An 18,738-nucleotide genomic window follows, 5' to 3' on the forward strand; every position below is an offset into this window, starting at 1 on the left:
TATTCAGGATTTGATTCACTATGCATGCACATGCGTTTATTAACTTTTATGGGTGGATCCCTAGAGGAAGATTTGGGGTACCGGTCTTGCGACGTTCTCTTTGTAGCATAAGATTCCAAGAAAGTAATTCAGTTCTGGGTTGTATTTGACAAACCATGTGTGACTGGTTGGTCTAAGGTAGAGGAAATTGAACCGGGCTGATCTGTAGTCATGCCAATTGGAGTTTTGAGGTCTGTGTTCCCTCGTATAGATTTATGAGAGTGTGAAAGTGATCGACCTGCACTCAAAAGGAGATAAAAATTTCATATAGTCACTTAAGAGTAAGCGATGCTATCAGGATCAGATATATCACTCAGTTTGTGTTCGACTTCAATCGAACCAGTATCAACAAGAATAAACTGAAAGTATTTTCTTGTATTTAGTGTATTTTCTTTGTCCACATAATTTCTATTAGTTAATAGAGGTTTCACAAGATGTTGTACCTCAAAATTCTCATATTCTTTGTCAAGGGCCAATATTGGGGAGACTTGCAAAGGGATGATCTCAAAGGTTTCTCTTACGTTTGGAGTTTTATCTGTAGTTGAAGAAGTGGTCGGTGCAACCGCCTCATTGAAACCTTATGGAGTTTTAATTGAATATGAGTCCTTGGTTTGGGGGAGGAGTATCTGGGTACTCCTGATGGAGAGTGCGAACAGGGTTCGACGATTCGTTTTAAAGGTTTATTAGTGCTTGAAGGCAAAGGGGGAAAAGGAATTACCGAAAAGGCTGGGTTTATTCGTGGCAGGCTTGCCAAGGCTGAGAATTTATTCTGGTCAATAGAGGATGGCCTGATAGCAAATGGTTTTGCTGAAGGTCTTCCTTCCTGAGCTTTTCCCTTATTCTTGAAGGGGCTTCCTGTTATAGCTCTTTAAGAGGGCCTCATGATAATTTTCCATGCAAAAATTCTCGTGTTAGAAAATTTAGTAAAGAATTATTTTCACCTTTGATAAATTCTATTTGAAAATCGAAACTGGCAAATAAGGCTTGCCATTTGGCAAAGATTTGCTTAGAAACAATACTTTTTATATACTTCTAGAGGATCTCTTTAACAGATTTGCAATCTACTCTAAGCAAAAACACTTTATTAACTAAGTTATCTTGGAATAAAGTTATACAGAGAAAAATAGCAAGGATCTGGTTTTTGACCGTGCTATAATTCTTTTGGGCGGAATTCCAGATTCCTGCAGAATAACGGACTAATTGTTCAGGTGAACCGGGGTTATTCCTTTGCTTAAGAACACCACCGTATCTGATATCAGATGCATCTGTGTCGACAATCATGAAGAATTCAGGGTTAGAAATACCCAAACAAGGAAAGTTTTTAACCATATCTTTAAGAAGGATTACTACCTTGGTTTGTTCATCACTCCATGGTGAAGGATTTTTCTTTAACCTGTCAAATAGAGGCTTACAAATATGCCTAACATTTGGAATGAAGTCAGCCACGTAGTTGAGACTTCCAAGAAATCTCTGCAACTGAGTTTTATCCAAAATGACATTGGGGAATTTATTGGAAAACTCAATGGATTTGCAAATGGGTTTGTAGTTGCCTTGATAAAGATCATGCCCTAAAAATCTGATTTTTGTTTGGAATAATTTTATTTTCTTAGCACTAAAGACCAAACCATTGTGCTTAATGATTTTAATGAAAATATTTAAATGTTTAAAATGAGAATCAATGTCCTCGGAAAAGATTAATACATCGTCAATATAAAGAATTGAAATATGACTAATATGATAGAAAATTAAATTCATAATGTTTTGAAATTCTCAAGGGGCATTTTTAAGCCCAAAAGGCATGACATTCCATTTATATTGTCTAAACGGGACATTGAAAGCTGTTTTACATTTATCCTTTTCGGCAATTTGAATTTGCCAAAAACCCAATTTTAAATCAAACTTGCAATAAATATTTGCTTTAACAGTTATTTTTAAAAGATCCTTTTTGTTAGGAATCGGGTAACGAATCCATTTTAAAATAGAGTTTAAAGGTTTATAATTAATAACCAATCTGGGCGAACCTCGTTCTTGTTCATCTCCATTGTTAACATTAAATATTGAACAACTCAATGTTGATTTAGAGGGACGAATTATTTTATTATACAAAAGGGTATGAATTTCCTTTTTACAGATTTCCATTAATTCATGGTTCATTTGAATAGGCCTAGCTTTAGTAGAGATGTCCTTTTCATCAAATCCATCAATATATGGTAAATCTATAATATGAGACTTTCTATCCCAAAAAGTGTTAGGAAATTCTGACCAAATTTCATCTTCAAAGTTCTTTTTGAGATTGGTAATTTTAGTAATCATCTTCGGGGTTTTTAAAATTTCCTCAATTTTTTTAATTTTAATATCATCTTTAAAAAAAAAAATTTGGTTGATTTTGAAAGCAGTTTGTTGATGGAAAAATTTACTTTCTTCAAGACAAAGTGTCTTGATAAACGGATAGGATATTTGTTTTCCTAAAAAAAAAAATTTTATTGAATCAAAATCTGAAATATAAGGTTTAATTTGGGTAGTAAAAGGTATACCCAAAATAATTTCCTCATTAATGTTTTTTGTTATTACAAAATCATTAGCAAAGCAAATACCGTCATTGCAGATATGAGCATTAGAAAGCTTTTAATCAATACATACACGCTCACCAGTTGCAGTGTACAACTTTGTAGTACCTTTTTGGAGGTACTTGCTAGAGATAAGACCTTCAACAATGCAATTACGATCTGCACCACTGTTTAACAAAGCAATTTTGTTAAGTACAAAATTAGAATTGACAACAAGTTTGATCATAATGTGAGAACTGTGAGGTCTTACTTTGGTGATCATACTAATACCTGCATCATCAATACCTTCGGGTGAGGAAGGGGCTGATTGATCAGAAGTTTCTTCATCATCTCAAGTAGCAATCTCTTTTCCTTTAAGGGAGGCTTCAACATTATTCTTAAGATATAGTTTTGATAAAGCGTCAATTTCTATTTTGTGCAGTCTGGATTTAACCTCTCGAACTTCTTCCTTGAAGAAGTTTACCTCTGCTCGAAGATCATTAATAGAAGGCTCTTCCTTCTTTTCTCAGTATCTTTGCATGATCTGTTTCATGCTGAAAGGGGTTACATTCCTTGTAATCTCTTTCTCCTTTTCCTTAGTGACAAGCTTTTGGTGTTCTAGAAGGTAACTTTTCTGGGCGTCATCATCTTTGATGTGCTGGATGGTAGCAAACAGGATTTCTGCAGAGTCTTCTGAGAGAACTCTAATAGATTAGTTGTCACAATGATAAAATGCTCCTTGACAGTTGCATTCATGACCACTGTCATGAGCATCGTCTTGCGCAACATTGAAGAACTCTTCGTCCTCAGTTTCTTCATCTTCGGAAGATGATTCTGAATCTGTTTCTTCTTCGTTTAAAATAGTTAGAAACTTTTCTTTAGTTTCTTTGTCTATTTGAAGAAAATTGATCTTTTTCCCTTTTTTCTTCATCTAGGACAATCAGGAGACTTGTGTCCTGATTTTCCACAAGTCTAACATTCGTCGGATGTGTTGATAGAATCCTTTTTGCTTTTCTTAACTCTAGAATGTCCTTTCTTTCTAGAGGACTTCTTCTTAAGAAGCAATTTTACTGATCGCTCATCTTTTTGAGGCTTCTTTGCAAAAGGGGGTCTTAGACTAGGGAAACGAAAGTCTTGGAAAAAACTTCCAAGCTCATTATTTGAAAATTTTTTATCCTTCTTAAGTTGTTCCTTCTGCTTTAAGTCTGTACATAGCTCCATGACTACGAAATGAATTTAACTGGTAGGATCTCCATAGGTCATTTCTGAATATTGGATTTTTCCGTCACAACGATCTCTTATCTTGGATCTAAACTTTTCTGCAAAATGAGGAGGTAATACGCTAAGGAATCTCTCTTTCCAATAATCGTTGTTACAGTCATCTCTTAGCATGACCTTAGTTATAAACATATCTTTATACCACCTGAAATCAGTTAATTTCTTGCAGTAAAGATTGTTTAGTATTTCCAAACTTCTGTCTTCGAATAGTTGTGGTTCCCCCATGATATGTTTGGCAATGCTGTAAAGAGGGGTGGCAATTGCATCTTCTACCACTTCTAAGGAGGTAGTAGTTTGACCTCCCTCAGTCTTAACAACATTCTTTCTTGCCACAACATTAAGAATTTCATTTTTATTATGTTCTGCGAGATAATTGTCCCACAAATTCCTCAAGGTACCAGTAAATCTTGCAACTATCCTGTTAGCTGCCTGCTTATCAGTGGTACCTTTCCATTTGTAGGCAGTGACATTCATGCCCATTTTGTGGAGTTTTTTTATAGATTTGGCTATCAGCCATAACATCTGTGTTCCATTCAGTTATACCTTTACCATCTGCAACACTTTGAGGGTGCATTTTATTTTCCTCAAACTCGATGTCGGTAAAAGAAGGTCTAGGATAAATGTTTTTTGAATGAGGGAGTTTATCCTTAATAGCAACCACTTTGTCACCCTGAGAAATATTAATTCTTTTAAGCTGACCATTAATCCCTTCAAGGATCTCAGGAGACTTATTGAATTCTATTGTTGGTTTGGGAAAATCCTATGGGGAAAATTTATGGATTTTAAAGACAGGGTTGGTTTCTAGGTTCAAACCTGCTTTGGATGAACTGGGTTTGTTTCCAATTTGGCTGGTTCAACTATAATTATACATTGGTTCTTCAATTTGTTTAGAAACAACATGAAGGACCTAGTTGGTATAATTCTTTTGTTCAAAGACTTTGTTTATTTCTTCAACAGTAACAAAGTGCTTTTCTTTGTGTATTGAGGGTTTTTTTAAAGGAGCAGCCTTTAGGACATTCTTCCTGTAAGGGATGTTTAAGGCTTCAAGAAAGTATAGGGGTAAAATTGTCTTTTTCCAGTCTAAGGGTAGTATTGTAAGTACCCGAAGTATATAATTAATTATTTATTTAATAAGGTGGAGGGTCATTTTGGGGAGAGAGGGCCGAAAATTAACTCTTGAAGTGAAGTCTTGCTCCACCCGAGTTCGACCTAGGTGGAAGCAATGAATTAGGTTATTTTTAATTTAAGTTTGTAAATTTATGCAATTAATTTATATTTATTATCTATTAGCTGATTTAAAAAAAAAGGAAATCAGATTTTTAATAATTAAATAAAATCTTATTTTACCAAGTCCTAAACTAGACTCCTAATAGTAAGAAAACTCTTCTCTCCCATGGTCATATCTCTCTATTACGTCTCTGTGATTCTCACTCACGATTCTCTCTTCTAAATAACTCCATAAATAAGTAGGTAAACCAATGTTCTTCAAATTTGAAGAACTCACAACGAAAATATAAGAAAACAAACGAAATCAATCACTTCGGAAAAGATTTTTAGGGGATTTGGACGTGATCTTGGGTGAATTTTTTGGGCAGCAAGTCGATGGTTTAACGTCAACAAGGTATGGGTTCTCTTATCTCTTGGTCCCTTTCCAAATAGACCCTTAAGGTTGAGACGATTCTATTCAAAAAACTAGGGTTGTTCTTAGTTGAATGTCCCTGTCCCTAGCTCCCATTGAATCATAGTTTTGTTATGTTTACTGGTAGAAAACTGGGGATGAAACATGTTTTCGCGAGGATTATGTGTTTACATGTATGTTCGGAATTATTTGACTTATGTGGATTTTTTCCGAAATTATGTGCACGTTTGTGTGCTATGTAAACCGTATATATATGTGCCTTGGGTTAAGTCTTTAAAAATTTGATGTTGTGGTTGTCTTTCATGTACAAATGATTATGTAATTCGTGATGTTCATAAGAGTTTAAAAATGCACCTAAGAACTTATTAAATGATCTACGAATTACCCTATGAAATTAAGTATAAATGTTGAAGAAAGTAGGCTTCATATCTGATTAAAATTTCCAGCATGTTGATGGTTTTTTTAGGCTAATATTGAAGTTTAGGAGAGTTTAAAAATAATGTTAAATACATTTGAGGTCAGCTAGGATTGAACAGAAGACCTCACTATAAGAAATCAATGAATGAAACAAAAGGATATGTGTGGCGTGGGAATCAAACCCACGACCTCTAGGCAGTAAAGAAGAGTAAAGAAAATGAATGAAAATATATCAGAGGCGTGGGAATCGAGCCCACGACCTATACGAAGATAAGGAGGGTTAAGAAAATGAAATAAAAGAGATGTGAGGAGAAGGAATCAAACCAACGACCTCCTAGGAAGATTCAAGGGGGAAAATTTAGAAGAAATTAAAGAAAGGTTGTGGGGGTTCAAACCCACAACCCCTCGGCCAAGGGAGAGAGAGAGTTTAAAGAAAAGTAATTAAAAGAAAATGAGGTTTTGGGGTTTCAATCCCACATCCTCCCAATCCTATTGAGCGAAAAATGAAGAAAAAAACTAAGGGAAAATTAAAATGAAATGTGCTGTGGACAAAAATACAATAAATAAAAAAATGTAAGTGTTGTCTAAAGAATTCGAAATAGGGTTCCCTTGCACAAATTCCGTATTGATACATAAGGAATAGGTGAATTAAATTTTAAAGAATAATGTTGCCTACATAGATCGAAATCCATATATATGATGATGCATGTTACTCTCATGGCATGAATTTCCTAATCAAAATTTTGCAAGTTCACTCACTTTCCTAATCCAAATTTTGAAAGATCACTAACTTTATTAATCCCAATTTGGCAATTCCATTAACTTTTCATTCCATAATCATGTTGATAGGAAAGAGCAATACTTACTCAAGCATATTCATGGCGTATGATTACATATACCCATAAGTAGTACAAATGTGTACTAACCCTATACCACTCTACAAATTTAGATGCAGGCAAAGGTTGACGCTGAAACTATCCGGACGTGAAGCATTCATCCGAACTTGGTACTCCCTCATTCTTTTGAGGATGCTTTCCCATTATATTTAATCTTAGTTATAGGATTAATGTAGTGGAGTATGTTCCACTAGAGTTTATTTCCGCGTTTGTTCAGACAATATATTTGTTCTATTTTCGCAAGTATACATTTAATGCTATATTAAAAATTTTCTTTCATTTGATGATCTTAATCTAATATGGTTGACGGTGAATAATTATGAATCTCATAAAATGTTTAGTATGTTTGTTTAGAAACAAAAAGTATTAAATTTTTCGCTAAAATTAAGCTAAAAGAAGTAAGAATGACATATGTAGGCTTGTCTGCGACCTCGGAGAGGTCAATGATGCTGGTCTTATATGGGGTCTAGACTCTGGTCATGAAAAATTTTGTATTAGAGAATTATGTTAAATTCCGAGAGTAATAAGTTCACATCGACCACATCGAGTAATTTCTAAGTCATGGTGGTGAAGTGTTCCACTATCCTTATTTAGAGACTGCATAATGCATTGGAAAAATTCCATTCTTCTTATCTTATCGTGCCTTTTCCAATTGTATGAGTTCTTGGTGTTATGAGATTGTCGAACATCAATCCTTATTTTTTTCCAAAAAGGAATACTAGGAGGACCGCTTGTCAGAGGAGAGGAAGAGCAACTTCTGGGGGTAACGAAGTTCCACCCCAGGATCCAGCTGAAGCAGTGTTGATGCCAGTTAACCCTGTTAGGTTGGCTGATGCGAAGGTGCGAACCTCTATGGCTCAGATGACTCAGGCCATCTCCATGCAGGCAGAGTCTATGACAGCCTAGGCCAACAGACAGAATGTTTAGAGGGATGAACCACCGGTATGTAGCATGGAAGAGTGTCTAAGATATTTAACGAGGATGTGACTTCCTATTAATGCATTGTCCAAGACTTCAGAGGATCCCTAGGAGTTTGTGAACGAGGTGTATAAGTTTTTGGTGGCCAGGGGGGACATAAATATGGAGAAGGCGGAGCTGGGTTCCTATCAGCTCAAGGATTTTGCACCGACCTTGTGCAAGAAGTGGCAGTATAGCCGAGTGTTAGGTGGAGTTGCGATCACTTAGGAGTTATATAAGATAGACTTCCACGAGATATTCTTCTCCATGGATATGAGGGAGGCCAAGGTTGATGAATTTATCAACCTTAATCATGGATCTATGAAAGTGAGGGAGTATTCCCTGAAGTTTTTTAAACTATCCACCTATGCCACATCCCTTGTGACTATCACTAGGAATTAGATGAGAAGGTTCCTCACAAGAATCATCGGGGATCTAAAAGAGAGGTTTCGGGCTGCAATGCTCCACGATAACATGGACCTCTCAAGGCTAATGGTGCATGTTCAATAGGTAGAGGACAGCCGAAAGAAGTGGGGCGTCATTGATGCTACGAAGCCATAACCTTCTTATCAGGCAGGTCCTAGAAAGAGTAGCAACACGAACAACTTTGTCATTTATGAGCATCCCAGATTTAAAAAGGGCCCTCCGAGTTCAGGAAACTCTTTCTTTTAGAGGATTGCATCACCTAGAGAAGGAAAACCTGAGCCCAAGAAGCGCAGTGGAGGTGATGTGAAGCGTCCCAGAAAGGAGTGTGCCAAGTGTGGCAGTGATCACAGTGGATAGTCCAGATAGGGCACTAATGCCTACTTTGGTTGCGGAAAGAACGGACTGCCCACAGAGTAAGGGTAAGGCTGGAGGTAATGCTCAACCTCGGCCTAAACCACAAGATGAAGCAGCAGCCGAGCCCCCTAAGAGGAACAATTTCTATACCATGAAGGGCAGGGAGGAGCCGGAGAAGTTCGGTTATGTGGTCACAGGTTCGGTGCAAGTATTCTCAACTTCTATTTTTGACTTAATTGATCCAGGGTATACGCTTTCCTTAGTATCTTCTTTTCTTTCTCATACCCTTGATATATTTCCTGAAGTTTTGCATAATCCTACAGTGATTGATACACACTTACGAGAAAATGTAAGAACTAATACAGTATACAAGGATTGCCCAATAGTTGTATGTGGTAAGACTATGTGTGCAGACTTGGTTAAGTTACCAATGCATCATTTCGATGTTATATTATGACTGTCATTTTTCTAGGTAGGTAGTAGTGTCATTCGGGGTTGAATGTTCCTAAGGGGGGATAATGTAAAAAACCTAAAAATGGATATGCTAAGTAATGTTAAATGTGTCTAGAATAGCTACAATTAGACCGGGTTCACACGGATTGATGCTTGTAGAGACAGACCTCTAACCCTCGCGACAACCAAGCACACTAACTTGTGGAGTAATTTAAGCTAGGAAAGGTTGGGTACAAACATTTAGGGCTCCCGAATATGAAGATTTACCCGAATAAGTCTTTATCGGAATTAAAATGGGGAAATCTAAATTTTAGAGGGTCTAGGGGTAAAATGTTCTTTTTCCAGGCTAAGGGTAGTATCATAATAACCATAAATATGTTATTAATAGTTTAATTAATAAGGTGGAGGGGCATTTTTGAGAGAGAGGGCCGAAAATTTGCTTTTGAAGTGAACTCTTGCTTCACCCGGGTTCAAACCTAGGTGAAAGCAATCAACTAAGTTATTTTTAAATTAAGTTTGTAAATTAATGCAATTAATTTATATTTATAATTTATAAGATGATTTACAATAAAACGAAATAAGATTTTTAATAATTAAATAAAACCTTATTTGACTAAGTCCTATACTAGACTCCAAAGCCTAAGAAAACTCTTCTCTCCCATGCTCATCTCTCTCTCATATCTCTATCAATCACACTAAATATTCTCTATGCCAAATAACTTCAATAAACAATAGGTAAACCATTGTTATTCAGACATGAAGAACTCACAACGAAAATGAAAGAAAACATACGAAATTAATCACGTGGGCAAAGACAAGTTTGTTTGTCGAATTGGTGTTGACTTTGAGTGCATTTGACGTGATCTTGGGTGAATTTTGTGGGCAAAAAGTCGAGGGTTTAACGTCAAAAAGGTATGGGTTCTCATATCTCTTGATACCTTTCCCAAGAGAACCCTAATGTTTAGACGAATGTATTCTGAAAACTAGGGTGGTTTCCCGTTGCATGTCCCGATCCCTAGATCCCATTGAATCATAGGTTGGTTACGTGTGCTGGTAGAAAACTAGTGATGAAATGTGTTTTCGTGATGATTATGTGTTTATATGTATGTTCAAATTTTTTTGACTTATGTTGATGTTTTTCCGAAATTATGTGGACGTGTTTATGCAATGTGTACCGTAACTATGTGCCTCATAGTAAGACTTTTAAAATGTGATGTTGTGGTTGTATTTCATGTACAAATGATTAGTTAATTAGTGATGTTCATATTAGTTGAAATGTGGCTTATTTTTGTAATAATATTTGCTAAATGAATCAATGAAAAATGCACCTATGGATGTATAAAATTATCTATGAATTACGCTATGAAATTACGTATAAATGTTGAAGAAAGAAGGCTGCAAATGTGATTAAAATTTCCAGCATGTTGATGGTTTAATATCAGCTAATATTGAATTTTTGTGGAGTTTGAAATAACGTTTAAAATATATGAGGTTAGTTGGGATTAAACAAAAGACCTTACTATAAGAAAACTATGAATGAATGAAAAAGAAATGTGATGCATATGAATCAAACCCATGACTGCTAGGCATTGAAGGAGAATAAAGAAAATGAAAGAAAATTAATATGAGGCGTGGGAATCAAACCATAATTTTAGAGGGAGGAATCACTGATACGCTGCATGGCAGAAAGGCTACAAGATTTAAAGAGGATGAATCCTCATATTTTCACAGGGTCTAGGACATCAGAGGATCCAAGAAGATTGTTGACGAGGTGCATAAGATTTTAATGGCCATAGGGGCCACATATATGAAGAAGGTTGAGCGAGCTTCCTTTCAGCTCTAGGATGTTGCACAGACTTGGTGCATGATTTGGATAGATAGCAGATCGTTGGGTAAAGTTTCAGTCATTTGCGAGGTGTTTGAGACAACTTTCCAGGAGAGATTCTTCCCTAGGGAGATGAGGGAGGCCAAGGTTCAGGAATTTATCAACCTTGAGCAGGGATCTATAACAGTCAGGGAGTATTCCCTGAAGTTTGTTAAACTGTCTAGGTATGCCACTTCCCATGTGTCTAACAACAGCAATGCAATGAGCAGGTTCCTCACAAGAATCACTGGATATCTGGAAAAGGAGTGTAGGGCTGCTATGATCCATGATAACATGGACCTCTCCATGCTGATGGTGTGTATCCAGCAGGTAGAGGATACATAGAAGAAGAGGGACGACCGTGATGCTAGGAAGCCTAATCCTTCTTATCAGGCAGGTCATAACAATGGTGGCAACACGAACAACTTCAGCGTTCGTGGGCAATCAAGATTCAAAAAGGATCATGAATGTTCAGGGAACTCTACCTTTCAGAGGAGTGCATCACCTAGAGCAGGCAGACCCTAGCCCGAGAAAGGCAATGGAGGTGATGTGCAGCATCCCAAAAAGGAGTGTGCCAAGTTTGACCATGATCACGGTTGAGAATGCAGACAAGCACTAATGCCTGCTTTGTTTGCAGAAAGAACAGGAACATTGTCAAGTAATGCCCATAGAGAAGGGGTCAGGCTGGAGGTAATGCTCATTTTAGGGCTAATCCAAAGGATGCAGCATCAGCCGAGACTCCTAAAAGGAACAGGTTCTATGTATTCAATGGAAGGGAGGAGAAGGAGAAGTCCGCTGATATGGTCAAAGGTCTGTTGCAAGTATTTTCAACTTCTGTTTATGCCTCACTTGATCAAGCGTTTGCCCTTTCCTTTGAAACTACTTTTCTTTCTCTCACCCTTAATATATTTCCTGATGTTTTGCATAATCCTATTGTGGTTGTTAAACCTTTAGGAGAAAATGTAAGAACTGATAGACTATACTAGGATTTCCCAATAGTTGTATGTGGTAAGACTATGTGTGCAGACTTGGTTGAGTTATCAATGCAAGATTTTGATGTTATGTTATTACTGGCATTGTGCTAGGTGGGTAGTAGTGTTATTCGGGGACGAATTTTCCCAAGGAGGGATAATGTAACAGTCCTAAAAATTGTTATGTTAAGTAATGCTTAATGTGAATAGAATGCCTACGATTAAATCGGGTTCACATAGATTTATGTGTTTAGAACCAGACCTCTGAACCCTTTAAAAATCCAAGATATCTAACTTGGGGAGTTAGTTAAGCTATAAAATTTTGGGTTCAACCATGAAGGGCTCCCTAATATGAAGATTTACCCGAATGAATCTTTATTGGACTTGAAAAGGGTAAATCTTAAGTTTGGAAGGTGTAGGGGTAAAATTGTCTTTTTGCAGGTTTAGCGTAGTATCGTAATAACCCTAAATATGTAATTAATTATTTAATTAATAAGGTGGAGGGACATTTTTGAGAGAGAGGGCCGACTATTGTCTCTTGAAGGGAAGTCTTTCTCCACCTAGGTTCGAACCTAGGTGGAAAGAATGAATTAAGTTATTTTTAATTTATGTTTGTCAATTAATGTAATTAATATACATTTATTATTTTTTACATTATTTAAAATAAAGGAAAATCAGATTTTTAATAAAACCTTATTTGAATAAGTCCTAAAGTAGACTCCTATGCCTAAGAAAACTCTTCTCTCCCACTCTAATCTCTCTCTCTCACGTCTCTATCACTCTCACTCATGATTATCTCTGCAAAATAACTTCAAAAAAATCAGGTAAACCATAGTTCTTCACATCTAAAGAACATAGAACAATAATATATAAAACAAAAGAAATCAATCACGTAGGCAAAGATAAGTTTGTCCGTCTAGTGGGTTTTTACATTGAGGGGATTTGGACGTGATCTTGGGTGAAGTTTTTGCGCAGCAAGTTGAGGTTTTAATGTCAAAAAGGTATGGGTTCTCTTCTCTCTTGGTCCCTTTCCCAAGAGACCCCTAAGGTTCAGACGAATCTATTCCGAAAACTAGGGTTGTTCCTCGTTGCATGACCCTGTCCCTTCATCCCATTGAATCATATGTTGGTTTTGTTTGCTGGTAGAAAACTAGGGATAAAACATGTTTTAGTGATGTTTATTTTTTTATATGTATGTTAAAAAATATTTTACTTATATTGATGTATTTCTGAAATTATGTGTACATGTGTGTATAAGGTGAACCGTATGTATGTGCCACGAGTTAAGATATTAAAAATGTGATGTTGTGGTTGTATTTCATGTTCAAATGATTATGTATTTCGTGATGTTCATATGAGTCCTGAGAATCAAGCGCACGACCTATAGGCAGTGAAGAAGAGTTAAGAAAATGAATGAAATTAGACGTGAGGCGTGGGAATCCAACCCACGACCTCCTAGGAAAATTCAATGGGGAAAATTCAAAATAAATTAAAGAGAGGCTATGGGGGTTCGAACCCACAACCCCTCGGCCAACATGGAGAGAGTTTAAAGAAAATAAATTAAAAGAAAATGAGGTTGTGGGGGGTGGATCCCAAATCCTCTCAATCCCATAGAGCAAAAAATGAAGAGAAAAACTACGGAGAAATTAAAATGAAGGTGTTGGGCTCGATTTTGGGTTCCCAAGCCGTGTGGACCAAAATGCAATAAATAAAAAAATCTAAGTGTTGTCAAAGAGATTCAAAATTGGTTCCCTTGACAAAATGCCGTATTGATATATAAGCCATAGGTGAATTAAATATTCAAGAATAATACTGCCTACTTAGATCGAAATTAAGATCTTGCCATGCATATAAGATGCATAAGTCTTGTAGCACATAATCTTAGGAAGATATGAGTCACTTAAACTAATAATGAATGAAGGCTTTTGGCTTGTATTTATAGAACCATAAGTCTAGCATACGTTTAAAAATAAGTGAACGTAAGATGTATGTAATGAAATGATGTAACCCTCGAAGGGTTAAGTAAGAGTGTAAAAACACACTGAATGGCCAAGTGAATTGGCACATAATAAAATGAACAATTAAATGATGAAATAAATAATGAAATGATGAAATGAACAATGAAATGATGAAACTCTAGAAGGGTTAAGTAAGATTGTTAAACATACTAAATGGCCAAGTGCATTGGCATATGATGAGATCAACATTCACATAAAATGGGAAGAGTAATTATGAAGAGCAAATGTGCTAATGTAAATGAATGTGGTGAAAACATGAAATGAGAGTAATGTAAAAGATGAGAGCAATCTGAAATGAGCGTAAGTAAATTTTACCTAAACGTACTTAGCTATGAGCGTGGAAAGTAAATGAATAGACTACTCTTTATTAACACTCTAATGAAAGTATTGAGGTTAACACACTCAATACTAATGATGAGATGATAAATCATCTATTGAGCTATGATGTCCTCATACTGGAAGCCAAGTTCCATGACGTATGAGTTGAATGTAACAAAAAAATTTACTAAGCACCGATATACTAGTAATGGGCGTTGATGCCTTCCTTCAAAAAGGACAGAGGTTCAAGTAAATCTAAAGACATGAGACTATCTTGCATGCAGGGTACGGGTCTCCTTATATATCCTAGTCTTTGAACCTATACTGCCAATATAGGGATCTAGCAGGTTTTGATCCCTTATATATTCTAGGATGTTTGAGTTTACTTTGGCCGGTGATTCCACCTCTTTTTGGTATGGGGATTACACATTTGATTTTAATGATGCTCACATGATCTATGTTGGTTAAGGTTAAAGTACCCAATAATATAATGATTCCAGCCTCAACGAATGAACATAATGAAATGAACGAAACTGAAGTTGTTAGGATAGTTTAATCAAGAGGTGAGAAAGACATAAGTAATAACACTAGGTTATTCTTGCTCATTGCATATCGAACCCGATGATAGTCTTAAACGACATCCTAGGTATGACAAGTGGCTGCACTAGTGTATGAAAGAATGAAAATTAAGTACGTATGAATGAATGAAGCAGACTTTGTGTTTGTTAAAGAAGGATACCTAGTTGAGGTCCCATATTTAGAGCTATAATTTTGGGAAGTCCAAAAGTCAAGTCTATGATTCCGAGGTCTCAAGGCATATGAAAGAATGATGTGAACTACGTTGTATGATATGTGCAATACGTTATGTGTTGCTTGCAAAATGATAAGTATGATGATGCATGTTAATCTCATGGAATGAATTTTTCTAATCCAAATTTGGCAAGTTCACTCACTTTCCTTATAAAAATTTTGAATGCTCACTAACATTCGTAATTCCAATTTTCCAAGTCGACTCACTTGACTTTCTATCATCATGTTGTTAGGAAAAAGTTATTCTTACTCATGCATGTCCTTGGTGTGTGCTTGCATATACCCATACTTTTTACAACTGTGTACTAAACCTATACAACTCTACAATTTTAGGTGCAGGAACAGGTGGTCGCTAGAGCTACAGGTTGACACTGAAACTATCCAAACGTGGAGCATTCATCCGGAATTGGTAGGCCCTCCTACTTCTAAGGATTCTTGTTCGTTATATTTTAGCTTAGTTATAGTATTGATCTAGTGGAGTATATTCCACTAGCATTTCTTTCTGCTTTTCTTCAGACATTATATTGGTGCCATTTTTGCTAGTATACATTTGATGCTATATTGAACTATTTCTTTCATTTGATGATCTTAATGAATAATGGTTGATGGTGAACAATAATGAATATAATAAAATGTTAAGTATGTATGTTAAGAAACAAAATGTTTCAAAGTTTCCATTAAAATTGACCTAGATGAAGTAAGAATGACATAAGCAGGCTTGTCTGCGACCTCTGGGAGGTCAACAACGTCGGTATCGTCTGAGTTCTAGACTGCAATCGTGATATAAGTCTACTAAAACACCTCCGCCAGCGGATGAGTACAGTTATGAAGAGGATACTTATGTATTGAATAATCACACAAGGTTTTTTCGACCAAACGCCCAAGGCCCATTAAAGATAATTTGCGCAAAGGTCACAAATATGGGAAATGCTAAAGAGAGGAACAATATTTTCGAGATGGAAACTACAACACCCACAAAAACATCAATCAAGGTAGCTATGGTAGCAGAAATGATAAAAGTGGGCCCTATGTTCTGCCTTGAAATTAGGAAATTTCTCCAAGGGATGGCGGAGGTAGTATGTCATTAGTTAATGATATGTCTCACAAGATGATGATGAGGTTTGATACTAGTGAATGAGCACGAAAAGGAATTGAGAGGTGATTTGTCTAATATAAGGCAAAAGGTGATGCACATGTGGTCTCGATTAAGCATCTTTAGTTACGAATGTCCCAATTGTCCACTACTATGAACCCACGCCAACCGGGCACTGATCATATCAATTCAATTGAAATCCCTAAAAAAATGTTTGAAATTGCATGACAATCACTACTCGAGGAGGTAAACAAATAACTAATCCTCCTATGTTGTCTATGGTATAAAATAAGATGAGAAAATATCAAGCGGTAGTGGAAATTAATGTTTAATGGACAATGTGGTGAAAGAAGCAGATGGACCCCAAAAAGTGACCCGTATTACTAGGCAACCACCAGCATTCCCTATGAGATGGGTGAAGAAGACTAAGGATGGTAAATACCGACATGTTATCACTATGTTGAAAATTTTTTCTATGAATGTACCTTTGATGGAAGCCTTAGAGTCAATTCCTAGTCATAACTAATTCATGAGGATATGGTTTATTAAAAATTGATCGATAAATATTGATGAAGATTACCAAATGCAACATTGTAGTGCTATTGCTACAAGGTCTCTTTTTGAAGAAGAAAGAAGATCCGAGCGTTTTGACTATTCCATGTACTATCGGTTTGTTACATTTTGATAAATATATATGTTATCTCGGTGCAAGCATAAATCTCATGTCTCTCTTCATCTATATGAAATTGGGGTTTGGTAACCCAAAGCCCACAACTATATGGTTACGGATGGTCGATCGAACATTGAAGAGGTCTATTGAGATACTCCATGATGTGCTCGTGAAGGTGGAGTCAATTATATTTCCGTCTTATGTTGTGATTGTTGACTGTGAGGTGGATTTTGAGGTGCTTATTATTCTTGGGAGGTCGTTTTTAGCTAGATATAGTGCCTTGGTTTATATGGAAAAGGTCATGATGTTTAGGTTGAACAATGAAGAAGCAATCTTCAACATTTCTAGGTCCATGAAGTAGAGTGGTGAGCTATAAACGGTATATGATATATCCAACAAATCAAAGATCGCCTTGGTGTTGTGGGACTAGCGACATTGATCATTATTTTTTATAGTGATGGTATTGAAGAGTATGAGTCTTTCATTACGGTACTTGAACAAGGTGAATTTTGGTCAAAACAAAAGAAATTGGAGTTCATATAAAGAATGGCGAGTCTCCATTTGTGAGACCATATATTGAGGAGTCACCAAAAATAGAGCTTATGACTCTACCACCTCATCTTAGGTATGTATTCTTGGGGAGAAATGACACTTTTCCGCTAACCATTGCATCGATTTTGAATCTACAACAAGTACATTGTCTAGTAGAAGTGATAAAGAGGTTAAAACAAGCAATTTGTTGGACTATTTTTGATATTATTGGGATCCCACCCGGCATTTGTTAACACAAAATTAATGTCATGCCCCATCACAAGCCAAGTATTGAGAACTAGAGACCTATGAATTAACCTATGCAAGAAGTAGTAAAGAAAGAGATCATTACGTGGTTAGATGCTGCAGTTGTATATCCTAATTTAGATAGTATTTGCGTATGACTTGTTTAATGTGTGCCCAAAAAGTGGTGAATGATAGTAGTGCCTAATGAGAGGAATGAGCATTTCCAATGAGGCTGGTGACTAGATAGGGAGATTATATGGATAACCAAAAACTGAATGCGTGGACTGAGAAGGATCATTTGCCAATGCACTTCATGGATCACATTTTATATAGACTCACAGTATAAGGATGGAATTTTTTTCTTGATGGTTATTTGAGTTACAATCATATCTCTATTGCCCTAGAGGATCAAGATAAGACCACCTTTACTTGGCCATATGAGATGTTCGCATTCAATAGGATATCTTTTGGGTTATATAATGCACCAACAACATTCAGAGATTTATGAGGTTGATATTCTCCAATATGGTGGAGGAAACTATTGAGGTGCTTATGGATTACTTTTCAGTAGTTAATGAATCCTTTGAACGGTGTTTGAGTCAATTGGATAAGGTTCTCAAAAGATGTGAAGATTGTAATCTTGTGCTAATTGGGAAAAATGTCACTTAATGGTGAAAGAAGGTAAATTGTTGGGCTATCGCATCTCACATAATGGGATAGAGGTTGATCGAGCAAAAATTAAGTTTAAAGAGAGACTTTCTCCATCTGTCTCTATAAAAGGTGTAAGATATTATCTGGGACAAGTGGGCTTCTACTGTAGGTTGATTAAGGATTTTTCCAAAATTGCACATCCTCTGTGCAAGTTAGTTGAAAGGAATGTAAATTCTATCTTGATGAATCCAGTTTGAAGTAGTTTAGAGAGTTGAAGGAGAAGTTGGTGTCTACACCTTTAATTATTTCCCAAGATTGGTGTAATCCATTTAAGGTGATGTGTGATGCTAGTGGGGTTGCTCTTCGTGTTGTATTGGGATAAAAAAGTGAAAAAATCCTTCACGCGGTCTATTATGCAAGTAAGGCCCAAATGTAGAACAAAAGAATTACACCGTGACTGAACAAGAGCTCCTTGCAGTGGTATTTGCTTTCAAAAAATTGCACTCCTATGTGCTTGGCATGAGAGTCATAGTGCATACTAACCACTCACCTTTGAGTTAT

Source organism: Solanum pennellii, chromosome 10 (genome assembly GCF_001406875.1).
Source record: "Solanum pennellii chromosome 10, SPENNV200".
Classification (NCBI taxonomy): Eukaryota; Viridiplantae; Streptophyta; class Magnoliopsida; order Solanales; family Solanaceae; genus Solanum; species Solanum pennellii.